The sequence below is a fragment of the Pan troglodytes genome, chromosome 16 (genome assembly GCF_028858775.2).
Source record: "Pan troglodytes isolate AG18354 chromosome 16, NHGRI_mPanTro3-v2.0_pri, whole genome shotgun sequence".
Classification (NCBI taxonomy): domain Eukaryota; kingdom Metazoa; phylum Chordata; class Mammalia; order Primates; family Hominidae; genus Pan; species Pan troglodytes.
This window is the reverse complement of record NC_072414.2, coordinates 31,198,921-31,226,387: the sequence shown is the minus strand read 5'-3', so window position 1 is coordinate 31,226,387 and position 27,467 is coordinate 31,198,921. Positions and strand designations below refer to the sequence as shown.

The 27,467-nt window shown below is 37.9% G+C and overlaps 1 protein-coding gene and 1 long non-coding RNA gene across 2 annotated transcripts in view; one reads left to right on the top strand and one right to left on the bottom strand.

The window, feature by feature from the left end:
* The window catches only part of LOC134808489 (uncharacterized), a 722,781-nt gene that overhangs the window by 331,160 nt on the left and 364,154 nt on the right, over window positions 1-27,467 (top strand). The gene's annotated exons all lie outside the window — the stretch shown is intronic.
* LINC02915 (long intergenic non-protein coding RNA 2915) lies at window positions 10,665-11,141 on the bottom strand. Its single transcript, XR_008539535.1, has one exon. It is a non-coding gene; the product is annotated as a long intergenic non-protein coding RNA 2915 (long non-coding RNA).

The window sequence follows — 27,467 nt, the reverse complement described above, 5'->3', positions numbered from 1 at the left end:
TTTGTCAATTTTGGCTTTTGTTGCCATTGCTTTTGGTGTTTTAGACATGAAGTCCTTGCCCATGCCTATGTCCTGAATGGTATTGCCTAGGTTCTCTTCTAGGGTTTTTATGGTTTTAGGTCTAACATTTAAGTCTTTAATCCATCTTGAATTAATTTTTGTATAAGGTATAAGGAAGGGATCCAGTTTCAGCTTTCTACATATGGCTAGCCAGTTTTCCAAGCATCATTTATTAAATAGGGAATCCTTTCCCTATTGCTTGTTTTTGGGAGGTTTGTCAAAGATCAGATGGTTGTAGTTGTGTGGTGGTATTTCTGAGGCCTCTGTTCTGTTCCATTGGTGTATATATCTGTTTTGGTACCAGTACCATGCTGTTTGTTTTGGTTACTGTAGCCTTGTAGTATAGTTTGAAGTCAGGTATCATGAAGCCTCCAGCTTTGTTATTTTTGCTTAGGATTGTCTTGGCAATGCAGACTGTTTATTGGTTCCATATGAACTTTAAAGTAGTTTTTTCTAATTCTGTGAAGAAAGTCATTGGTAGCTTGATGGGGATGGCATTAAATCTATGAATTACCTTGGGCAGTATGGCCATTTTCACGACATTGATTATTCCTATCCATGAGCATGGAATGTTCTTCCATTTGTTTGTGTCCTCTTTTATTTCGTTGAGCAGTGGTTTGTAGTTCTCCTTGAAGATGTCCTTCACATCCCTTGTAAGTTGGATTCCTAGGTATTTTATTCTCTTTGTAGCAATTGTGAGTGGGAGTTCACTCGTGATTTGGCTCTCTGTCTGTTATTGGTGTATAAGAATGCTTGTGATTTTTGCACATTGATTTTGTATCCTGAGACTTTGCTGAAGTTGCTTATCAGCTTAAGGAGATTTTGGGCTGAGACGATGGGGTTTTGCAAATGTATAATCATGTCATTTGCAAACAGGCACAATTTGACTTCCTCTTTTCCTAACTGAATACCCTTTATTTCTTTCTCTTGCCTGATTGCCCTGGCCAGAACTTCCAACACTCTGTTGAATAGGAGTGGTGAGAGAGGGTATCCTTGTCTTGTGCTGGTTTTCCATGGGAATGCTTCCAGGTTTGCCCATTCAGTGTGATATTGGCTGTGGGTTTGTCATAAATAGCTCTTATTATTTTGAGATACATACTGTCAATTTTTGTTTAGACTTATTTCTTTGTGGATAAGACCTTGCTGCTGCGGTCTGTGAACCAGACATTTATAATAAATCAGAAAGCAGCTACCTTCACATATATCCAATTATTGAGTTCTCTCAAAGAGGGATTTTTTTCTAGTATTTTAAAGCTTTGTTTTTCATAGATCTTATCTTGTTTTCTTTCAGAGGTTTCATTCCATTCCCCTATTGTTAAATTCTTCCAGATTGCTATTTTTGAAATCTGCCTCAGAAGGAAGCTATTATGGAGTCTCATATTTGTGGGATTTTCTAATATTTCCTTTACATAGCTTTTCTCAATAATTTTAAATCAAATTCATTAGCTTTTCCTTTGGCAGTCTCAGGGCAATTGTTTTTCACATCTCTCTTGGAACTCCTATCAGGTCAGGTGTTAAAGTTCTGCATGGGCAGCATTGGTTTCCACTCCCCAACCCACCTCTAGATTGAAATATTTTTGAGAAAATCATTGTCTCCTTTATATTCTCTCCTTTATCATCTATTGTGAACTGGATTGTGCCCTCCCCCATTCATATTTGGGACCCTAACCCCCATTGTGACTGTATATACAGACAGGAGCTTTAAGAAGGCGATTAAGGTTAAATGAGGTTATAAGAGTAGGGCTTAATACGATAGGAATGATGTCTTTATAAGAAGAGGAAGGGGCACCAGTAAACTGTGTCTCTCTCTCTCCGCTCCCCCTCCTTCTCTCCTCTCCTTCTCTGTCTGTCTCTCTCTGCATAGAAAGAGAAAAGTTCATGTGAGGACACAGAGAGGAGGCAGGTGTCTGCAAGCCTCAATATAGACACCAAATTTTCCAGCACCTTGATCTTGGACTTCTAGCATCCAGAACTGTGAAAAAATAAATTTAAGTTGTTTAAGGTACCCAGTGTGTGATATTTTGTAACAATAGCCTTACCAGATGAATACATTATTCAGCATATAATTCCTAGTCAATAGGTATTTGCTTGTCTACTATTGACTATAACTCATTTATTATGGGGAAAAATTTGGTTTATAATTATCTTACATTCTTGTCTTAAAAAGCATCTCTAAGAGCCAATTTAAATGCTTTTCCCCAACTGCTTCCCATAAACACACACACACACATGCACGCACACATGCACACACCAGGCATTAGTCATTTTGAGTTTAAAGAGTGGCCAGTAAATTTCTTTTCAGAATCATGGAAATTTCCTAATTGCACCCTTTGGATAGGAGAGACATGTTCCTCAAGAATCCTATTCCTTGGAAGATATGTCATTCTTTTATGTTTGTTTTTGATGTCTGATTCCATAACTCTTTGCTCAGTTGTTTGTCATTGGAGGGATCCCTGCACCTGTCCACACAGGAAAGTGGAACAAAGGGGAAGGGTATATTTTAAGCAGCATGGATTCATTTATTCATTCACTTAATTATTCAAAACACTTTTATAATATCTACTCTGTTCCAATCACTGTTCTGGGAGCTATAACTACAAGGCTGAAAAGACAGCATGTCCCTACTTTCAAGTTTACAATCTAGTGGTGGATGAGGCAGGCAATATACATATGAACAAACAGATAAACAAGGTAGGTGTAGACAGTGATAAGTTCTCCAGAATTCTAAGGACAGCTCTCCTCCACCTTCCAGAAACTAGTAGGGCCCACCAGGTTAGGAGCCATAGATCCTGAGGGGACCCAATAGTCTGTGAGTTGCCCCCAGGATCTTATCTGTGGTTGACACATACAATTTTTCAGTTTTAATATTTTATTGTCTTGGTTAAATACCTATCTCATTTAAGTGACAAGTGCCTGGGGTGCTACTTTTAGCAAGTTTGTAAAGAGGAAATGTCAACTCATTCTATCTAGAGGAGAGATCTTTTTTTATTTTGTTTTATTTTATTGTATTTTATTATACTTGAAGTTTTAGGGTACATGTGCACAATGTGCAGGTTAGTTACATATGTATACATGTGCCATGCTGGTGTGCTGCACCCATTAACTCGTCATTTAGCATTAGGTATATCTTGTAATGCTATCCCTCCCCACTCCCCCCACCCCACAACAGTCCCCAGAGTGTGATGTTCCCCTTCCTGTGTCCATGTGTTCTCATTGTTCAATTCCCACCTATGAGTGAGAACATGCGGTGTTTGGTTTTTTGTCCTTGCAATAGTTTACTGAGAATGATGATTTCCAATTTCATCCATGTCCCTACAAAGGACATGAACTCATCATTTTTTATGGCTGCATAATATTCCATGGTGTATATGTGCCACATTTTCTTTTATTATTATTATTATTATTATTATTATTATACTTTAAGTTTTAGGGTACATGTGCACAATGTGCAGGTTAGTTACATATGTATACATGTGCCATGCTGGTGCGCTGCACCCACCAACTCGTCATCTAGCATTAGGTATATCTCCCAATGCTATCCCTCCCCCCTCCCCCCACCCCACAACACTCCCCAGAGTGTGATGTTCCCCTTCCTGTGTCCATGTGTTCTCATTTTTCAATTCCCACCTATGAGTGAGAATATGCGGTGTTTGGTTTTTTGTTCTTGCGATAGTTTACTGAGAATGATGATTTCCAATTTCATCCATGTCTCCACAAAGGACATGAACTCATCATTTTTTATGGCTGCATAGTATTCTATGGTGTATATGTGCCACATTTTCTTAATCCAGTCTATCATTGTTGGACATTTGGGTTGGTTCCAAGTCTTTGCTATTGTGAGTAGTGCCGCAATAAACATACGTGTGCATGTGTCTTTATAGCAGCATAATTTATAATCCTTTGGGTATATACCTGGTAATGGGATGGCTGGGTCAAATGGTATTTCTAGTTTTAGATCCCTGAGGAATCGCCACACTGACTTCCACAATGGTTGAACTAGTTTATAGTCCTACCAACAGTGTAAAAGTGTTCCTATTTCTCCACATCCTCTCCAACACCTGTTGTTTCCTGACTTTTTAATGATTGCCATTCTAACTGGTGTGAGGTGGTATCTCATTGTGGTTTTGATTTGCATTTCTCTGATGGCCAGTGATGGTGAGGATTTTTTCATGTGTTTTTTGGCTGCATAAATGTCTTCTTTTGAGAAGTGTCTGTTCATGTCCTTTGCCCACTTTTGGATGGGGTTGTTTGTTTTTTTCTTGTAAATTTGTTTGAGTTCATTGTAGATTCTGGATATTAGCCCTTTGTCAGATGAGTAGGTTGCAAAAGTTTTCTCCCATTTTGTAGGTTGCCTGTTCACTCTGATGGTAGTTTCTTTTGCTGTGCAGAAGCTCTTTAGTTTAATTAGATCCCATTTGTCAATTTTGGCTTTTGTTGCCATTGCTTTTGGTGTTTTAGACATGAAGTCCTTGTCCATGCCTATGTCCTGAATGGTAATGCCTAGGTTTTCTTCTAGGGTTTTTATGGTTTTAAGTCTAACGTTTAAGTCTTTAATCCATCTTGAATTAATTTTTGTATAAGGTGTAAGGAAGGGATCCATTTTCAGCTTTCTACATATGGCTAGCCAGTTTTCCCAGCACCGTTTATTAAATAGGGAATCCTTTCCCCATTGCTTGTTTTTCTCAGGTTTATCAAAGATCAGATAGCTGTAAATATGCGGCGTTATTTCTGAGGGCTCTGTTCTGTTCCATTGATCTATATCTCTGTTTTGGTACCAGTACCAGGCTGTTTTGGTTATTGTAGCCTTGTAGTATAGTTTGAAGTCAGGTAGCGTGATGCCTCCAGCTTTGTTCTTTTGGCTTAGGATTGACTTGGAAATGCAGGCTGTTTTTTGGTTCTATATGAACTTTAAAGTAGATTTTTCCAATTCTGTGAAGAAAGTCATTGGTAGCTTGATGGGGATGGCATTGAATCTATCAATTACCTTGGGCAGTATGGCCATTTTCACGATATTGATTCTTCCTACCCATGAGCATGGAATGTTCTTCCATGTCTTTGTATCCTCTTTTATTTCATTGAGCAGTGGTTTGTAGTTCTCCTTGAAGAGGTCCTTTACGTCTCTTGTAAGTTGGATTGCTAGGTATTTTATTTGCTTTGAAGCAGTTGTGAATGGGAGTTCACTTATGATTTGGCTCTCTGTTTGTCTGTTATTGGTGTATAAGAATGCTTGTGATTGTTGTACATTGATTTTGTATCCTGAGACTTTGCTGAAGTTGCTTATCAGCTTAAGGAGATTTTGGGCTGAGACAATGGGGTTTTCTAGATATACAATCATGTCATCTGCAAACAGGGACAATTTGACTTCCTCTTTCCCTAATTGAATACCCTTTATTTCCTTCTCCTGACTGATTGCCCTGGCCAGAACTTCCAGCACTATGTTGAATAGGAGTGGTGAGAGAGGGCATCCCTGTCGTGTGCCAGTTTTCAAAGGGAATGCTTCCAGTTTTTGCCCATTCAGTATGATATTGGCTGTGGGTTTGTCATAGATAGCTCTTATTATTTTGAGATACGTCCCATCAGTACCTAATTTATTGAGAGTTTTTAGCATGAAGGTTGTTGAATTTTGTCAAAGGCCTTTTCTGCATCTATTGAGATAATCATGTGGTTTTTGTCTTTGGTTCTGTTTATATGCTGGATTACATTTATTGATTTGCATATATTGAACCAGCCTTGCATCCCAGGGATGAAGCCCACTTGATCATGGTGGATAAGCTTTTTGATGTGCTGCTGGATTGGGTTTGCCAGTATTTTATTGAGGATTTTTGCATCAATGTTCATCAAGGATATTGGTCTAAAATTCTCTTTTTTGGTTGTGTCTCTGCTAGGCTTCGGTATCAGGATCTTCGAATAAGTTTTATTTATTTAAGAAAGGAGGTGCATGTTGTTGAACAGAAGATTCTCTGGGCAGCTAGATAGATGATTACACAATTACACAGATAATCCTCATCTTAGAACATTATTATAAATTATTTTAAAAATGAAAAATTGCTACATCTGTGAAAGATGAGATTTTGGGGTCACATGATAGAGTAATAGATAAATTCATAGGTGGAATACCAGTGCAATAATTGGAAATATAACCTCAAGACACCTTTTTTTTCTTCAGTAAGGGTATATTTCTCTGTGTTTGTCATTACTTGTTAAAAATGATTAAAATTTGAACTGCTTTTAATTACACTTGGTAGACTGGTTCTCTTTGTATGCAATTTTATAGTTAGAGGTAATTACATGGAGGCTTTCCTTTTAGGGTTACATATGACTTTCTACCATTCTATGCTACTCTCTAGAAAAGAGTTCTGGACACGTAGAGTATTTTAAATTCAGTATTTGTGGAAGATTATATTCTTATACACGACGATTGAAAGACAAATTTTCTAATTAACCACAGGTCAGTTATATACCAGAAAAAAATGGTGTGCCTTAAAGTTCAATTTTGTCAGTATTTTTCACTGGATTCATGAAAAAGTTAGATACTAAAAATTTTTGGTAGAATGCATGGGGACAGTAGGTTAAAGACAATCTAAGATTGTGAATTTAGTAGTTACATTTGAGTTCATTGTGTGTTTAATAATTCATTTTTAATAATTAAATGCTCAATAACTCAACATATTGAATATAATAATAAGCTCATTGGCACCATATTGCCTTACCTTTCAAGTCTCAGCCTACTGATCGATTGTTCAGGAAGCATAATGCACATTATCCTGTCCTGATTCTATTACTCAAGAACCACACACAAAGGAGGGAAAGAGGGAGAACATTGGGATAAATAGCTAATGCATGCAGAGCTTAATACCTAGGTGAGAGGTTGATAGATGCAAAGCACCATGGCACACGTTTACCCGTGTAACAAACTTGCACATCCTGCACATGTACCCTGGAATTTATAAAAATAAAGAATTCAACAATTATTCACGGTTTAAGAAACATGCTGTCTTCAGTATTTGGTATTTTTTCTATTTCCCCACTCTCTGCCAAAAGTACATTCAAGCACCTCAGAAGCAACCAAGTCGCAACTTTTTTCCCTCTAAATTAAATTATCAAGGCAGAGGTCTCATTTCTCTACTTACTTTGCCTGAGTAGAAAGGGTAACTCAGTGAAAGTGCTGTGTGTGACGTGTCTGGGAAAGCTACATGGGGGAAGCAAACACACCTGTTATGGAAACATCTGAGTTTTCCCAGGGAGAGCAAGAAGCACTTGTGTGTCCGCAACAGATGGTGCTGCACCCGCTAACCGCAGAGTCATGCCCATCTGTCCCATATAGTACAGTTGCACCCCCTGAATTTGCCCACTTTTGATTCCCTGATCCTGTTGGAATAGCAGGCTATGGCATTCCTGTGGGAAAATGTACTGTGTACCACAGTGGCTCAAACTATGTACTAGAATTTAGTAAGTAAAACCCTGGAATAACCAACTTTCCTCATCATATGTCCTAATGACCCCTTTGAATCTCATATACTCTTCTTGTAAAATGGTCCAAATGGCATTCCTGGAGGGGGTCCATAGATTATATAGTGTATTAGTCTGCTGAAGTTGCCTTAACAAAATACTGAGTAGCTTAAATGACATAAATCTATTTCTCATTGTTCTGGAGGCTGGAAGTCCAACATCAGGATTCCAGCATGATCAGATTCTAGTGAGGGCCCTCTTACTGGCTCCCAGATTACTTCCTTTTACTGTGTCCTCACCTGACAGAGAGAGGCAGAGAGGCAGAGAGAGAGAGAGAATCAGTCTCTTCTTTTAATAAACCCATGAGTCCTATTGGATTAGGGTCTCACCCTAATGACAATGAGCTCATTTAACCTTAATTAGGTTCAGTGTTCCATCTCTAAATAAAAGCCCTATCTCCAAATACAGTTACATTGTGGGGAAGTGGTTAGGGCTTCAAATATGAATTTTGGGGAGCACAATTCAGTCCATAGCATATAGATGTGTGAGGATTAAGTGATTAAAAGGTCAATTTTTTTTGAATGCCTATTCAAGAAAAGTCATTTAGGGGTTTCATTTTCTTTAACACAAATCACAAGTTTAAAATGTGACTTTAACCCAAGTCACATTTTCTTTAACTCAAAACTCTTTAAAAGTTCTTGGTCAAGTATTGTCATTCATTGAATGATGTTTTCCTTGGTTTGAAAACTAGTGAAGGGTGATGGGAACTTGTGGCGAGTTAGGGAGGAGAAGGGGCACAATCTTAGCGAGGAAGAGGGAGGAGCATAATGGGAAGAACATTTGGTGCAATATTCGCTGAGTTCTAGCTCAGATTTAATCTAAGTTTTATCAGTCAAATGGAGACCTTGATAATTACTTTTTTAAAAAAAGTTTTATTGTAATTGACAAATAATTTTGTATATTTATGGGGTACAATGTGACTTTTTGATACGTGTATACACTGTGGAATGAGCAAATCAGGCTAATTAGCATATTCATTTTCTGAAACAATTATTTCGTTGCGGTAAGAACATTAAAATTCTCTTTTTTTTTAGCTATTTTGAAATATATAATACATTACTATTAACTATAGACACTGTGCTGTGCAATAGAACACCAGAATTATTCCTCCTAACTGAAACTTTGTATCCGTAGAGCAATGTGGACATTTTCCCTGTCTAACTCCCCACAGCCAATTCTGGGTTTATACCCAAAGATATTTAAATCAGTATTTCAAAGGGATGTTTGCACTCCTGTGTTCATTGCAGCATTATTCACAAGAGCCAAGATAAGGAATCAACCTAAGTGTCCATCAGCTGATGAACAGATTTTTAAAAATGTGCTGAATATACAAAATAGGATACTATTTAGCCTTAAAAAAAAAAACCAGGCAATTCTGCCATTTTCAAACAGGGATGAACCTAAGGACATTATGTTAAGTAAGATAAGTCAGGCACAGAGCGACAAATACCATATGATCTCACTTATATGTGGAGTCTAAAAAGTTAGAAATTGTAGAATTAGAGAGTGGAATATTGATGACTACTTCTTAATGTGTATTTAGAGTTTGAATGACTAAATATACATAAAGTGCTTATATTTGAACATATAGGATGTTACAGATATTTTTCTGTCCCTTGCCCCATCTTTCCTAGTATAATAAAGTTATGCTACAAGTTAGTCACTTACGAATTCCAATTTGAGGATTCAGTTTGTGACTTTTGCTGGTTCCAAGAAATCAAGAAATACTGAGCCATTGCATGAACAGTGTCACTAAGTATAAGAACTTGAGAAGTTCAACTTCAACAATTCTTAAAGTCTCCCTTGAGTAGAAGATGAGTGAACTGTCATAATTGGGCAAGAAGTGAGTTAATTCTGATTGCAACAGTAGGCAGCTATCAAGAGACGAGTGTAACTCTGGATAGAAGTTTCTATGGTTTCTGCCTTCAGCTCTGTCATGTTCAACATTCTATTCAAGACCTAGATCAAAGGAGAAGTTGATGAGCTTAGTATTCAGCTGAGAGAGATGGGCTATGTTGGCTAGAAATTAAGCAATGAGCTCAATCTAGCAAGATACAAGTTCTGAAGTTGGACTCTTAGAAGCAACTGAGGCTCAGGCATTTCTGTAGGCACTACATTCTGGGTAATTTAAAAAATGTGTATACTTATCCTCACATCCTTTAAGCTCAGCTGAAATCTACTCTGCAAAGTCATGCTTGAACCCTTGCTTTGAGCTAAGTGTTCTGTCAATTCCAACATATACACCTGTAATAAAACTGCTGAAATAATGTTAAAGACTCTTTAAAGCCAGGATCTTTACCATATTAATTTTCATACTCCCAATGTCTAGCGTAGTGCCCGGCACATAAGGAATTTCCAATAAATTATGGGCTGTTGCTAGAATAAAAATTCAAAAGTAGGCAGTGTTGAGTTGGCAACTTAATTTTCTAAAAAGTATTAATTGCCTGCCTATATGGACAATAGAAACAACAACAACAAAAATATCCTGCCAATAAATCAGGCTTTTTGGCTGGTGCCTTGTAGTGCCTTGTAAATATTAGTAAGCATGTTTCCTATTCTAAAGTAGGTTTAAAAAAAAAAAACTTAAATTCAGTAACTTCATTTCACCTTTTTGAAGAACCTGCATTTCCTTTATATTTATAACCATTAGAGTGAGGCATGTTAAATAATTCAAATGAGAAATCCTAGTTTCCACCTTTATATATCTCTCGGGTTTTCCTTTGTTCACCCAGTCTCCTGCAAAAATCATCAAATGTTCAAATTTATAGTTTGTGACTTGGTCACCCTGAACCTCTTGGTGGCCCGGAATGAACATGAGATGCTGTTATTTAGCACTTGGAGCTCAGTTAGATATTAGTTTTCCTATAGTGCAATCCTCTGATGCCAGTGAGGAAGGAAATCAGAAACAGGAATCAGACGATTCTGGCCAATCCTCCCAATACGAGGAGAGAGTCACTGACGGAAATGGGTCTGGATACTGGGTTTCTCTCTCCTAAATCCTTTGATGCCAGTTATTAAAATGGGTTACTTCTTAGAGCCGTGACATTGAACACTTCAATGAAATGATGCAAGATTTGGACTCCAAAATGTCCCCTTTATCCCCTGTCAGCAGCATGAGCCTGAGCACGGCAAGAGTCAGCCAGTACAGTGCACACACGCTCTGTTGAACTCATGTTCTTCCACCCAGGAGACTGAGGTTTCTGTGTAAAGAGTAATGTCAATCCGCTGGAAATCACTGAGTTGTCTGTTTCTTTGTTTATGACTTCTCCATATAGTTGGTTCTGCTCCAACTTATTTGAAAGGGACATCTGTTGGATGATTTGATGTGATGTCTGTTCCCTGAAAGTCATTTCTGACAGGGCGATGTAAAGGAACCTGAGAGGGAGCTCCATCATGTGATGAGTGGCTGTTAAGTGCAGGAACAGATTTGAGAGGATTATCCAAGACAATAACTTCAAGATCAAACTAGGCCATGGAGTTAGCCATAAGGCTCTGCAAATTCTTTGCGGCTCAGCCCTCTGGGGTCTCCTGCCACCGTGCTTGCCAGTAATGAATTTCACTTCCATGTGGGATCTTTCAGGTCTTCTTGACACACTGAAGCCATATGTGTTTCAGTCACTTCAGATATCATCCTGCTCTTTAACTTGAAGAACAGTCTAAGTCAGTGAGGTTTGCCATGGCATCAAATCTCCTTTTAAACCCACACCGCTTGAATAATAACTATGATTCTGGATAGTTGACTCATGAATATTTCCTGCGAAGGAACAATGAGGGTATTCTGAGGAAATTAAATCCATACAAGTAATTCCCAAACTTTATTCATGTTTGAATACTTTCTAACTTCAAATGTTTTTACCAGACTGGTAACACATAGCAAAATCAACTGATAAGATTGTCCTTTTTTCTTTCTTCCTCTTCCTCTACCTAACATTTCTCTAGTGTGATACTAACTGGAGAAGGCACAAAGAGTAAGTAGATGGAAAGGGAAATGAAAAGTCAAAGAGCCCTACACTTTTTTTTTTCCCCCTCTCTCCTGGTAGTCCTACTTCAAAGGCAGTGTAGCTTTCTCAGAAAGGCCAAACCAAACTCAGAGGGTGAAGTTGGAAAACCCCAGCAACCCTATGATACACAATAAACCCATGTAAGGAGGTGGTCCCTTACAAACCGTTGGCTATGAATATCTTCTTTCAAATAGTCTGACACTCGTGGCATAATTATTTTTGTAAGAGTCCTCAGGAAAGTCTGTTTTGAAATACTGCATAGCTTAAGACTACAATAGTACCTTGCATAGTTCAATGTAAACATATCCAGGTGGCTTGTGAAGAAGAGAGGAAGCCAGAGGTGATGCTTCTCTATAGGAAAATGACACTGCAGCCAGCCCCCCGAATCCTGAGAAGACCCTAAATACACCACTCCCCCTCCCCGACAACTACCCAAGTGATAACCTGTGAGTGACTGGATTCTAATCTATCGAATAGTTTCTGTACATGAAAAAAAAAATCAATTTTGGAATAAGAGTTGTCAGCAGAAAGATTTCCATTTATTAGGCACCTACCAGGTGCCTGATTCTATTGGGTACATTAAAGATATTCTTTCATTTAGTTCTCACCTGGAAACTCTCAAGGCTTGTTCACATTTTACTGATGAGAGAAATAAGACACAAGAAGATTAAACAAACAATCCAGGCCAACTCAAGTGGAGGGATGTGTGGTTGAGTTCAGGTCTGCCTGTAAACCGCTTGAGGCCAGAACCTTTTCTCTGTTTTGTTCACTGATGTGTCCCAAGTGCCCAGAAGAATGCCTGGCAAATTGTAGCTGCTTAGTAAATATTGAATGATTACCTTAATGAGAGAATCCAGCACATGTACTCCTAAGTATTATTCTCTACAGTTTCTCCTCAGTCTCCTCACTCCAGTCTGTTACCTGCCCCTTTCTCCCATCCAATTTCAAAGGGAAATGGAGCCCAGAGCTGCAGTGGCTGCTGTAGAAAGTTATATCTCTGTGTACATCCTGCTGAAGGAATGGAGCGATTGTCAGGGAGCTGTATCATTGAGTCTGAGGCCTTACTTCCTTGCTCTCCCCCTTCTATTTCCTGCTTCCTCCCACAAAGATTTTCTGAGTCCTTGCTGTGTGCTGAGCACTGGAGACTCACTATGAACAAAGTTGGCATGGTCCCTGTCCTTATGCAAATTATTGAATAAATTATAGGTACGGTGAGTGTTTTGACAGAGAGGTAAGAATGTTATAGAAACGTATAACAAGAGGACTCAGACCTATTCTTTGAGGTCAGGAAAGACATCCTTGCAAATTTTAACTTTAAGACAAGACATAAGGGATAATTAAGAGTTCCTAATGTATACCTTGGGTTTCCTGGATGTCTCTGCCTAAGACACTTTTACGGAGGAGTTAAGACTGTTTTCCTATAATACTAAGAAGTCATTTGCCTTTTCATTCTTATTGCATTACAAGTGTACAGTGGAGTTTTACAGAAGCTGCAGAACATAGATTTCACAACAGATTGAATGCAGAAGCAGACATGAGAATCCATTTATCCTTTAGTAAGCCAGATATTGGTAAGATTTGCAAACAATGCATAACAGCGCTACTAGTCTCACTCATGTATTTTTGGTTTTGGAAAACGTGGCTATGTTTTCATAAAATGTTATTTATGTTAAGGTATAATCAGTTTACTATGTTGTTTTAAAATGAATTAAATATTTAAAAATGTATTGGTTCTAATTTGCAACATGATATAATGATATAATCTACCTTTTTTAAAATGAAAAGGTCTTTGGGGTTCTTCAGAAGATTTGAGAGCACAAAGGGGCCGAGCCCCAAAAGTTTGAGAATGGCTGAGCTAAGAGAAGAGGAGGAGGGAGTGTTCCACAGTGAATAAACAGCCTGTGTAAAAGCCCTTCCCTGGTATATGACTTGTAGTTTTGAGGATATTAAAGAAGTCCAATGTGGTTGGAACATAGAAAGTGATGGAGAGAGAATATAATATGCAGACCAATGGGTAAGCAGTGCCATATTTGAGGGCATTGACTTAATCTTAGGTCAGTGGGAAGTCACTGAAGGGTTTTAAGCAGGTTGGAATTGATGAGATACATGTTGAGAGAGGAAGGAAAAGGAAAGAAGAAAGGAAAAGAATGGGGGGACACAGAGAAGGGAGGTCAGGAGGCTTTTGGGGAAAACTTGGTAAGCTATGAGGGAGGGACAGTAGGGCTGGATAGAAGAGGATAGATGTAAATAATATTATGGAGAATCTAGAGGACTTGGGTTTGATTGTCAGTAGAGAGTGACTTGTTTTGTAAAAGAAGGAATGAATTTTCTCATGGTTTTTTAGTCATACCACTTGATTTTAAATTCTAGCGCTAATTCTGTGACTGTGAGCAAATTATTTAAACTCCATAAGCTACAATTTTCTCATCTGTAAAAAATAGGAATAAGAGCCACAATTTCATATGGTTGTTGAAGTTATTTTAAAATGCACACATATCTAATATAACTGGAATATCATAATTATTTATTTGTTACCCTTACCTTCTCTTTAACTCTCTTTCTTACCATTTTAAGATGAAGGGGGGAAGTTGGCAGTGTTCTTCAGGGAACGTAAATTCTTGGGAAGGGAGTTTGGACACCATATGCAAAATCTCCTCCTGTGATTCCTCTACACACTGGAGGTGTGCTTTCCTCAAGCACTTGAAGCAAATGTGTTCTCTAGTCTCTTCTCTCTCTCTCTTTTTCCCCTGAAGACTACTCTGTCATTTAAGTTCACTTATTTTTGTCTTACCTGCTCACTTTGAACTTGAAACTTTGTCCCGTTCTTCCTGTTCCATAGTCTGATTCCTACTATTTTTTTCCTTCACTATTTTCTTCCCAAAGTCTTAGGCTAGCCTTCTCTATTTCTCAGCTTTGTCATGCCCTTGACTTTGCAAGATTCTCTTTCCTGGCAACCACCATCTACAGACAAAATATTAATAACTTTGGAGGAGTTAGGACAGAGGCATTAAAATTATTATAAATAAAACCAGACAGTCCTTTTGACTGGGGCCTGAACTACCTTCTGTTATTCCTACAAGTATCTTTTGAAAGGCTGTTCTCAAATGCGTTGACTTGAGAATTTAGAGAAATATTCTTTCGGGCTGAAGGGAAAGGAGACAGAGAACTACAAGGTCACAGGACCATGACAATATGTTGCATTTTGCCAAGTGGCCCTTATTAAACAGCCTAGGAGGTGAGTGGAGGAGAGCATGGGTCTGGCAGTCTGCCCTGGGACAAGGAGCTTTGTCTGCACGCAGGTTCCCAGCTCACAGACGGTCCACATTTGAATAGAGCCCATTGTTTACCACTTGGGTGGAAAACAGAGGAAATAGGCAATGAGTCAGGCACCCACTTGTTTCAAAAGGAATTTTTAAAAGAGTTTCAGGGAAATCTAAGAAAAAAATAGAAGTTTGAAGGAAGATGAAGGAGACAAGGACAAACGGAGGGTTGCTGGATGCTAATGACATGCTTTTCTTTGCTGATAGCCTATCATTCTGGGTCTGTGGGTTCCAACCCTGAACCTGAATCCAACAGGAAAGGTACTTCTGGAGAAGAGCTTCCACTCTGGGGAGGCATTCTGACTAAGATCTAATCTGAAGTAGTTTGGAGTAAATTGATCTGCCTCTTTTCTCCATTTAAAGGACATTTGCTAAAAATGCCTTCTTCTTCAAAGGGCCTGCAGAACAGAGAGAGGGGATTACAGTGTGTATAATTTTTGAAATATGGTAACTGATCAGTAAATGGCATAAACTTAGATCTTAACGGGTCCTGTTTTCTGTGACATGATTTCCTGATCTGCAGATGCCCTGACTGACATTCCACTTTCCTATGGCTCAGTGCTTGGTGTAGAAATGGTCTTTCCATTTTGTCATCTCATTTGGGAAAAAATGCATGATAGTGGAATGAATGCCACAGAAAGGAAGGAAATGAGTTGGTGTCTATGGCAAAGACTCAACTATGTTCTGCTGAAAGCTCTGGTTTGCAATCCAAACTTGATATATTATCTATTTTTTTTAATTTTCAGAAACCTTAATTTTTTCCCCAAATTTGGAAAGAAAGGAATAAAATTCAGATATTACAGAAAAAAACCTCAAGGAAGCAAATAAAAACAACCTGTAATCTGATCCCCAGAGATAACCAACATAGTATAATGCTGTATATCTTTTGATATATAAAATAGTAAAATATGTGTATATATGTATATATAATTAATGGAATATTTTATACATTCTTGTTAGTAACCTAAATTTTTCATCTATAATTTGTATCACAGTTTTTATGTTATGATATATCTTATTCTTCCTCAACATAATTTTGGAGGCTGTTAAAACATTATTAAATAGTTCTCTAGTTTTAGACACTTAGATTAGTTTCAAGGTTTTACTATTAAAATCCTTCCTACTAAAGTTTTCTAACAAATGTTCATTCATTATTCAGCAAGTATTTCTTGAGCACCTACTAGGTTCGAGATATGAAATTAGGCAGTTTGTTGGGGGCAAAATGGTAAGACACAGATAGTCTCCTCTTTCAAGGGACTTACTGAAAAGGAATAAATCTTTCCTAAATAATCGTGACTATTTAGGAGATGAATTTCCTTTTCCTATGGGTTTCATGTCCGTTTATATTCTCTATAAGTCTGGTTCATAAAGCTAACTTTTGTGGCTGGTTTGTTAAAGATTTTGTTAACTTATAAGCTAAATATGTAAGTTAGAAAGCACTGACAATATTATCACAGTGATTATGATTGATATAATTTTATAAAAATAAATAGGAAGTGCACAGAGAAATAGCTGAAATTGGACTCCATTATAATCAGAAAATCAGCTTAATAATATTGAGCTCAGAAATTCTGGTCTGCACAGTATAACTGAAGTTGTGCTTTGACAGCAGTGACTCAGATGGTGGTCACAACCTTACTTTATTGGGACAATGAAATATTTTAGTGGAGTCATTGGCATCTCACTCTGCTTCTGAAATCAGGGTCACCTCTATTATTACTTTCCCAGTAGAGATGACTGGTTTGCTCATTTGGTTAGCATACACTTTCCTCTGAAGTCAAGACTGTGGGATTGATTCCATTTGGTTCAGTGATTCTCTGACTACTTCAGGACCACTTCAGCTTGCATTTCTCAATTCTAAACATCCCTGGTAGAAAATCATATCCTTGTTATAGACAAAAAGATGAAGAATGCAGAAATATTTGATCAAAAGTGCCAGAGTCATGGTTGTAAAAGGCATAATTTTAAGATGACTTCCAAGGCCCCTGAACTTGATATTATGCCCATATTAGGGTGAAATGGAAATTGTCCAGGTAGGCAAAACTAATCATGCTTTTAAAAGCAGAGATTTTTCTCTGGCTGGCAGCAGACGAGGGAGTCAGAGAGATTTGAAGCGTAAGAATAATTCAAACTACCATTGCTGGCTTGAAGATGGAGAACCCACTTGGAAAGGGTAAGAAGAAAATGAATTCTTCCAACAACCAATGAGCTTGGAAGAAGTCCCCAAGACTCAGATGGGAATGGCAGCTGGCTGATATCTTGAGTGTGAGACTCTGAGTGAAGAATTAGCTAAGCTTACCTGGAATTCTGTGCAATAATAAGTGGCTATCGTTTCAAGTTTGCATTGTTTGCATAATTTGTTATTCAACAGCAGAAATATAATACAGCGGTCAGAACAAACCAGATTTTATGCCTTACTGATACCAAGTTTGCAACCTCTTTACCCACCGTCAACCAAGGGCACATTTCTTGACAAATTTAAATAGGTAAGAATGAATTTTATGAATCTCTAAACCACCACATAATAGAAGAACATGGTATCATCAAAGGTATAAAGCCCATAATATATGCACATTTATCGATATTAATGAAAAGCTTCTTATAATTTATAAAAAACAAACTCATGGTAGTTTAACAAATGACATAATAGAAATACATGCAGGCTGCTGTTAGGGTATAGAGGAGGCTCACCTAACCCTACCTGGGTGGAGCAGGAAGAGTTTTTCCTAGAGGAAATGGTGATTGTCAAAGGAATGTAGGAGGTGACAACTTATGTTTACAGACCCTGTTCATGTGTGTAAAAAAATTGGGGGAGATAGAAGTCTACTATGATGAGCCAAGAGGAGGGGTAGGAGGTGGATAAGGCAACTTGGGATTTCATTTCCTTTCCTACTCCAAGTCTTAGAGTGATCATCTCAGAGAGGAATGCTCTTATCAAGACCCTCACTTAAAATCTTGCCCTGGTAGTAGAAGGTACTTCAATGACAGGCTAAAGGCAGCTTTTCACTACTCATCTAAAGTTGGAAAGGCTTTAGATGTGAGTTAAGTTTAATGGAAGGTATCCCTACTGTGGGGGTATCTAAACCACAGGCATCTGAGAAAACCTTAGGTGAGGGCTGAATGCAAATAACTACAGTGCTGAGAATTTACAACCTAGAAAGTTTGAAAATATTGCAGTAATTATTATTACTGCTGTTTCTTAAATTCCTCATTTACAAAATCAAAGTAGGACCAATTCCTGTCTAATTAAGCCAACGTGGTGACAAAGAAAAAAGTTATTCTGAATGTTTTTATTTTATTAACATTATCTCATTTCTTTGAACTATATTCACTGAATATGTTTTAATTTGATGACTCAAGTCAGTTGAAAATGAATAGAAACCATGTGTGTTATTACAGGCATGGTTGGGGACCAAGAAGAGCCATCAATGCATCACCAGATGAACTGGCTTACCTCACTGGCTCATGTGTGAAAGTAAACATAGTTCCACAGGACTTTCATACTTTCTGTCAATCTGGCCATATAAATTGACAACCAGAGCTTAGCAAGTTCCTCAGAGATTAGGCAGATCCAATCAAGTTTGTAGGTGAAAGGGTCAAAATGAAGGTTAGAAGATAATTCCTCTGGTATCCTCATGTATTTTGAGAAAGAAAAGGGTCTAGTAAATTACAAAGATCCTCTTGTAGAAAGAACATTATATGAAAATGTACAAATGGTGTCATTTCTTGGGGGAGGTGTCTTGGTGTCCTGGGAGGCTACCTCACTTCTAAAGTCCTTAGATGTCTTCTGTGCTTGCAGTGAGTACACCTGTTGAAACAGGTGGAACAGGTGGATGACTGTGGGGAAAGCCAAGGTGTCTTTTGGAGGATCCCACTTCTATTAACTTCATGATTGATACCTAGGAGTTATGGGGGAGACAGAGGATTTGTACTAATGCCAAACAAAAGACCAGTGCATTCACGTGGGCATGAAGGGAGGCAAATATAATCAAGCTACATGTCACTCACTCTTATTGTGCCATCACCCTACAAGTGATTGAGAAAGTAACCCCTCCCACAGTCAGATGGCCCTGCCCATCAGGAATCATATTAATGGCTGGTGCCAACCCAAATGTTTGCCTTTATCTTGTGCCACCATTGACTATTTTTCAGAAATCAGGATGTTGTTTCCCACTCTGAGATGTCTGGTTGAGCGGGTTTCGGTGTGATCAAGGAAATATGGCTGCCCTCACTCTAACTATTCCAGCTGCCTTGGCAGCCTCCTGGCACATCCGAATGAGGTCATATATTTAGTAAGGCAATGTCTTAACTAAGAGATCTGAGACAAATAGAGACGTTTCTATATCTGACATTCAGAAAAGCTATAGGGATGAAGCTTTAGGGTATAATGGAATATAGAGAGGATTTCAAGGGAAACAGACCTGGGGTTACTGACTGTGTAATCTTGAGAAAGCTACTTTATTTCTCTGATTTGTCAATTCCTCTAATTTATCAACAAAATTGCCATGCATATTGCTTGGCATAATGCATGACAGGGTATTAGCTCAAATAAATGTCAGTTCTTTTCCCTTCCTTCTTCATCCAGCTTTGGGGAAATTTGACATTTGGTATAAGTGTTCAAAAGAATTACAAAATTCCTGTGTCCTTTGAGGCAAGAAACTTTGCATAATTCTTTCACCCTTAGATCAGAATCCTCATCTCCTGCCTTTTCCTTTTGGAGCTAGCAGTCACAGGAATGACAACTGGCAAGGGGATGCTGCTTAAGCCTAAGACAGTGAGATGGATAGCTTAACCAATATGTCAGAATGGAAGCTTCAAGTTATTCATCTTGAAAATCTGCATACTGTCTGAAATCAAGTGACTATTGTTTAAACCATTTTTGGAATTTTTCACTTCAGAGCTTTTACATAAACCTTTGGAAAAAACTTCTGTGGGCCAGGGTTCTAGGTATGATACTCCCTCTCTGATCTGTCCACCAAATAATATTTAGATAAATACAGCTCTACTTTCAAATAGTACGCCACCTGTTATGGATCAAATGTTTGTGTCCCCCCAAATTTATATGGCAAAATCCTAACGCTCAAGGTGATGGCATCAGGAGGTAGGGACTCTTGATAGGAAAATGATGAAGCCATGAAGATAGAGCCCTCATGATTGGAATTAGTGCTCTTATAAAAGAGACCCCAGAGAGCTCCTTCACCTTTCTGCCAAGTGTGGACACAGTTAGAAGACAGCCATCTATGAACGAGGAAATAGGCCTTCAACTGGACATGGAGTCTGCCTGTGCCTTGATCTTGGACTTTCTAGCCTCCATAACTGTGAGAAATAAATGTTTGTTGTTGAAGCCACCCAGTTTATTGTATTTTTGTTATAACAGCCCAAGTAGTCTAAGACACCATGTAACTGCCTACAGCAAGAGGAAAGGATACATGATTTTGGAGCCCAAGTACAAATAAGGTAGACACATAGAAATTCATCTCCAAGAAGAAAAATGAAAAATGCATGTCTATGTGTGAAAGCTTCAACTGAGCTTTTGTGTATTGTCCTTCAAAAGGACTTATCAGCATTTTTGTTTGTTGGCTGTGTTTTGCTTTTTTCTTCTATATTATGTAGTTTCTATAAAGAAGCCAAGACGTTCCCTCATTGGTTTCCTGAACAATGTAATCAAGGACCCCCATGGTGCCCCTGGTCTTGAGGATCCCATGGAGGATCAGGGAATGTGGTGGTGTTCTCCCTGTTAGCTTCTTCTGACTAGCAAAGGCATTTTTCAGATGGAGGGAAGGGCCTTTCCAAGTCTGATCTCAGACCTGGCTGTGTCCAGATTGTGTCACAGGCTGTGTCCAGATTGTGGTTTTGGGCACTTGTAATTACCAGCTTGGTTTTGGCTGGAGAAAGAAAAATTCCTATCATGAATACACCCAATTACCTCATGATTCAAAGATGGAGGCAGACATGCACAATCAACTTCATTCTTACCTGATTCACCTGCCTCTACTCAGGAACTGGAAACATTTCATTGTAGCTCTTTCATTCTTTCAGGAAGTTTATTTTTTCTTGCATATTTAATGGAACTTCCATGAGGCCGTTTAACTTTGTTCGTGATCATCTAATATTGTCACCATGTCTTAGGAAAATTTCTAGGCTCAAAAGTCTACCGATTTATGTGGTGTTCCAAATGCACAGCTACATTTGACCATTAGGAAGCCAATGGTTTTCCTAAAAGAGTTTGCAAAATTCTGCAGTGTTATAGATATTCTTGCTTTAAAAAACTTGTGACTTTGTCCTTGCGATAGTTTGCTGAGAATGATGATTTCCAGTTTCATCCATGTCCCTACAAAGGACATGAACTCATCATTTTTTATGGCTGCATAGTATACTGCATGTTCTCACTCATAGGTGGGAATTGAACAATGAGAACACATGGACACAGGAAGGGGTACATCACATTCCGGAGACTGTTGTGGGGTGGGGGGAGGGGGGAGGGATAGCATTAGGAGATATACCTAATGCTAAATGAGTTAATGGGTGCAGTACACCAACATGGCACATGTATACATATGTAACAAACCTGCACATTGTGCACGTGTACCCTAAAACTTAAAGTATAATAATAATAAAATAAAATAAAAGACAACAAACAAACAAAACTTGTGACAACTTCTAAGCTAATAATAACAATGGTAACAACAACCATAACAACATCAACAATAAATGCTGCCTCTTAATGAGCCCTTATGTATTTTTAAGTACTATGCTAATGATTAACACGAATTACTTAATTTAATCCTTAACAAAGGCCTAGTGAGGTAGGTAATTTATTTTCTCCATTTTTCAGGTGAAGAAACTGAGGCTAAGATAGATTTATTGACATATTCAAGGCCAGAGAACAGATAAATGGTAAAGATATATTTTTATAGGAAAGAGAATACTCCTATTATTCAGCTCTATAAAGGAATGAAATTCTGACACATGCTACAACATGGATGAATGTTGAAGACATTATGCTAAGTGAAATTAGACAGACATAAAGGACAAATACTGTATGATTCTACATATGTGAGGTACATAGGGTAGTCCAATTTTATAGGAACAGAAAGTAGAATAAATGTTGGTAGGGGCTGGGAGCAGAGGGAAATGTGAAGTTATTGTTCAGTAGGCATAGGGTTTCAGTTTAGAAAGATGAAAAGTTCTGGACATAGATAGTGGTGATGTTTATACAACAACGTGAATGTACTTCTTCTGGACTGTATCCTTTTAAGTGGCAACAATGTCATTGTAATGTTATGCAATTCTACCACAATAAAAAATTACTAGAAAAAGATGAAAAAATTTTAAACAGTGAATACTGACCAATTAGTGTGCCTTCAAATGAAGGATTCATTGTATATTTTAACTTAAATCAATAAACTCTAAGTATGTAAATGATGAATAAAAATAGACTACCTTGTAGGAGAAGAATCCTTCTCTCTTTTCAGTGGAAGCATTGTTTGACTGCTTTCCTCAGGGCTTTGGTCCTGTTCTCCTTGGGTCTGACAGGAGAGAGACAAAAACAAGCATGGTGTCTTATGTCTTCACTATTAGTTTTACTTCCTCATCATCTCCTTTCAGCAAAACCATCTGAAGGTCCACTATCCGTTGACTTCCATGGGGTGACAGTGTTACAAGCTTTTAACTTTCAGTGGTCTGAAGAAGGTGGAGTTTTATTTTTTCTCTTGTTTCTATCGATCCCTCCTCCAACACCCATAGAATTGGCCCCAGTCTAGGTGCGAACATGGCACTTGGTTTGGTTTTCATTGGCCCACTATTCAGTCCCCACCACCTCACCTCCCTCTCCCTCCCTTGGAGAGCATCTCACAGCCTTGGGATCTGACAGTTGGCATGTCGTTAAGGACAACAGCAACAACAAAATGACCTAAACTCTTTCTCTGGGGGTCCACACGACATAGGTTGTAGCCTTAGTCTTCTACATTTAAAACAATGTAGTTAACTCTTGCCTTTAACAAACCTAATTAAAGGTAATGTTTGAATGGGAAAAGCTGAAATTGAGATGTTTTGGCTTTACCAATAGCTAGACAAAGCTTGTGCCAAGGCATTCTAACAGATCTGGTTTTGTTAGGTTGTGGCTCTCATGCTAGATCACGGCAAACCCTCTCCTAAATAAATGGAAATCTAGACTACTGGGCCACACTTCATGTCCTGCTTCTACCCAGTGCAATTTTTAAAGACTGTAATGAATATGTGCACATTTTAAATTTATTTTTATATACATATTTGCCCGTTTTGAGTCAGAATGAATTTGGGAAATTTTAATCTCCAGGACTAGGCAATGTTATTCATTTACTTAGGTAAAACAATTATTCAGTTCCTTGGAAAACGTAACAGTTGCAATATTATTTTGCTCTAAGTCTGTTACTACAATCTGTATATGGTGAATGTGCTTTACTGAGAAACATTTGGGGAAATTGTGGCACAGGTGATTCTATCTCATCAGAACTCATCATTGTTAGTGGCTTTATCAACCATGAAAAACCGATGACTAATGTAGTAATAGTACATGTGGCTTTTTAAGGAATGTAGATGCATTGAGGAAGTGAATTATTCATGTGTATATTATAAATAAGCAGATAACCACATAAAACCTGTTGTAAAAATGTCAGTAAGGATAAGTACAGGAAAATAAAACCACCCATATTAGATTCTTTTTTTTTTTTTAAATAAAGGACAAACATAGTCCACTGTGGAAGACTGCAGTTTATCTCACAGTGGCCATCTCATCTAGACATTCTTTGGCCTAGGCATGAATGTGTTAGGCTTTCAGTTCTGTGTTCATGAAGACATTTTTGACCACTCCAATAATATATCTAGAGATGTGTCTCTTTCTCTCACAAGTTTAATGAAAAACAACCTGTGTACTATCTGTGCTTGTTAGAATGGAGTTGTTACTACAACCTTTCCTCCCATGTGAAGGATTACAGGATTATCTGTCTTGCTTACTCTTGCTCTCCCTCTTGTATTCCATGTCTAACATTCCTGTTTCAGATCTACCTTCTCATGCTTGGCTTTGCCTTTATTCCCCAGTCACATCTTCTTCAAGTTCAATGGTGGAAAAATAATGGAAGAACCAGTTATTAAGTACATTCCTAGAAGATCTCTGGAAGACCCTACCAAGAGATCTTGGGAATGGAAGGCAGATATATGTACAGGGATTAGGTCTGTGTAGTTTAGTGCAAAAGGCGTGGCTCTCTTACAAGCTCAATCACCTTATCTTCTCCAAGACGTTTATTTTTAATCTACTTAATTGAGGGGGATAAGACTTCCTTGGAGGGTGGTTCTGTTAATTAAATAGACTGAAGTATGTACAATTGATTAGCATGGTATACACATATATTAGATGCTCAATAGCTTGTTTCTCATCCCCTGTGGCAAGATCTTTTCATGAGAAAAGAAACTTTATACTGATTGAAAGCTCTCAACTGCTCCCAGAATATCCCAGAACTCTTGATATGACAAGAATGTTCTTTCTATTCAGGAACAGAAAGTTTTGGGCCAAAGGTAGAGGATGTCTATTTAGACATAGCTCAGCAGGTGGAGAAGAGGAGATGATACTCAGGCATGAGCACCTGCAGGCTGCATTCTTCTCTGTAGCTTCAATCCAAGGAGGCAGAGTTACAGTGAGAGGAAAGCTTCAAGAAAATTTGATGTTTTCTTCTTTATCAAATGTCTCATCTTGCAAGGGTTTCATTTTTCACTGCATATTTCGAAGAGCCTGGATTTCCTGATGCCATTTGGAGTCTTGGCTTTTAAGACCTTTCTCAGTCTTAATCTCAGAGGAACTTTCTTGTCCTGCAATCAATGAAAAGAATTGGAGTGCGTTTTACATTTACGAGGGTGTTGACATTTGACGAGACGAAGAATCCAGATGTCATGGGCCTCAGTGGGGCTGCTTTCCCTGGCTCAGCCTTGGTGGGCAGTATAACCAGGGGATGCAGCTCCGGATCTCTCTGCCCTGTGCATAGGAGAGGGGAGAATGCCATTAAGAAGCAGACTGGAATGATATATTGCTTCTGCTGCTCTACTGACTTTCCCCCCATACCTATTTGGTTAATTGTTTGCCATAATGACTTGGAAAATGATGCCAGTTTTAAGACAACTTCTTTTCATGGCATAAGAACTTATTAATCAAAAATTTACAAAATACACAATAAAATTAGTATTTCTAATTTTATTAGTATCACTAATTATTTTTATTTATTTTTAATTTATTAAAAATAATTATTATTTTATTAGTATAACTAATAAAATAAAATTAGTTAAGAAAGACACACTCAACACAGTAATTTCTAATCAGAGAATATCACATGGAACAAATTTGAATTGCATACCACATAACCAAATGTTCTATGTTGCCTGTGTACACTAAGTGAGAAGGATGAAGAGGTAACCTCTTTTAAGATATTTTGATATGTTGTTTACATGTACTGTTTCCACATATTTTGAAGTACTTTTGTGTTTTTCTAATACTATAACTTTATTTTGAAGGCATTTTGGATACAACATGACTAAAAGCCCTTGCAAACATTGAAAAACTAGAGAAGAAAATGATATAGGAGAAAAAATATGCCTTCCACAAAAATGACTTTTCCTTCACCATCAAGTCTCTCTATCTCTCTCATTCTTTCTCTTCTTGCTCTCTCTGTATGTGTGTGTTATTTGGTGAGCATAATAAACCTACATGCTATTACATTTTATTCACAAACTTCTTTTATTTACTTCTAAATAATTGTTTATTAGTTATATAAATCTTCAAACATTCTTCAGTTGATCTATTTTTCTATCTGTGATACTTATTTGGAAATATTATGTTGAGATGGACCGTATTATTTTTACTGTCAAATAGAAGATTTTATTTAATGAATTTTTAATTAGTTACCAAGATTTCAGTAATGAATTAAAGGTTTTAAGGAAGGAATAGAGGAATAGGTGTATTTCTTACAGATCCCTGTCTGATTATCCTTTCTATGCTCAATATTATATTCCCAACTGTGCTTTTGGTTTAATGAGTGCTATAAATTCACTGATTAAATGAATGATTCTCAGTTTATATGAAGAAGAAAAGAAGTATAAGGTCAGATGTTTTCTGACCTAGACAGATAGTAAGCCGGGAACTTGGATGGGACTTTGTATTAGTCTGTTTTCAAACTGCTATGAAGAACTGCCTGAGACTGGGTAATTTATAAAGGAAAGAGGTTTAATTGATTCACAGTTCAGCATGACTGGGGAGGCCTCAGGAAACTTAGAATCATGGAAGAGCCCCTTATAAAACCATCAGATCTCGTGAGAACTCAATCACTATCACAAGAACAGCATGGGGGAAACTGCCCCCATAATCCAACTATCTCTACCTGGTCTCTCCCTTGACATGTAGGGATTATAGGGAATATAATTCAAGATGAGATTTGGGTGGGGACACAAAGCCTAACCATATCAGACTTCAAGAAGTTACAGAATTCATGTTTCTACATTCATTCAGGAATTAAAGTATATAACATAAATAAGAACTATAATTTACTGAGTTGTGATTTAGGCTGTATTCTAGGCACTTTATAGATGCATTTGAATTCACAAGAGTTCTGTAATATGTATATTATTTTATTGATTTGGGGAAACTGAAGCTCAGAAATCTTACTCATTTGTTTAATTTGTCTCTCCCTTTCCTCTACCACACTACAAAATAATTTAAACCAATGTTCAAAAAGAATGACTTCCCCAAGGTCACCCAACTAAAAGTGCTGAGTCAGTTTTCAATCAAGGTCTTTAGAACTCCAAACTCTATTTATACCCACCCATCTCACTGATGTGTTACAGAATCGAGGGGAATACTCTCCCAGTTCTTTAGAACTCTGAAAATTCTACTAGTACTTCAATGCAGTTTCTTATCAGCCAGGGAACAAGTGGTAACTCAATGGCAGGATGACAGGCCTCCTGGGGTCCTATTGGGATAGTGCAGTCTCCCTTAACCCTGTAAGGAGCCTGAGGGATATGTAGAGCCCTGGAAATGGCTGAGTTGAGCTTTTCTGTCCTTGATATTCTTAAAAATGTTGGAGGCACTTCCTGAGCTAAATTAGACATTCCAGGAAAGCTAAGCCAACCTAAAGCTCAAAAACAATTTTTAAATAACTCTCTCCTCATGTGTGTCTCATTTTCTTAAGGCAGCTAGAAAGACCCTTTTTTATTATCTGTATTGGGACTATGAAGTAGATTAAAGCAGAGTCCATTTGTGGGGAGGAAGTAGTTCCTGAGTGCTGGCCTATTCTTGGGGGAGATACTACCACACCAGGTAAACCTCATGTGCAAGGGGCCTAGCCAATAATGACTTTGAGGGAGTGGCTTTGTGTCATGGCTGGAGAGCATTAGGAAGTGTCCTGGTCTGCAGTAAATTAGAAGTCATGTGTTCCATCTAGGGATGATGGGCTGCTACTTCCTTTTGTTGGATCTCCTGATTTTTTTTCCAAAGTCATAAATCTAGATGTTTAAAATAAACATTTTAAATGTTTGTATTAGTCCATTCTCACACTGC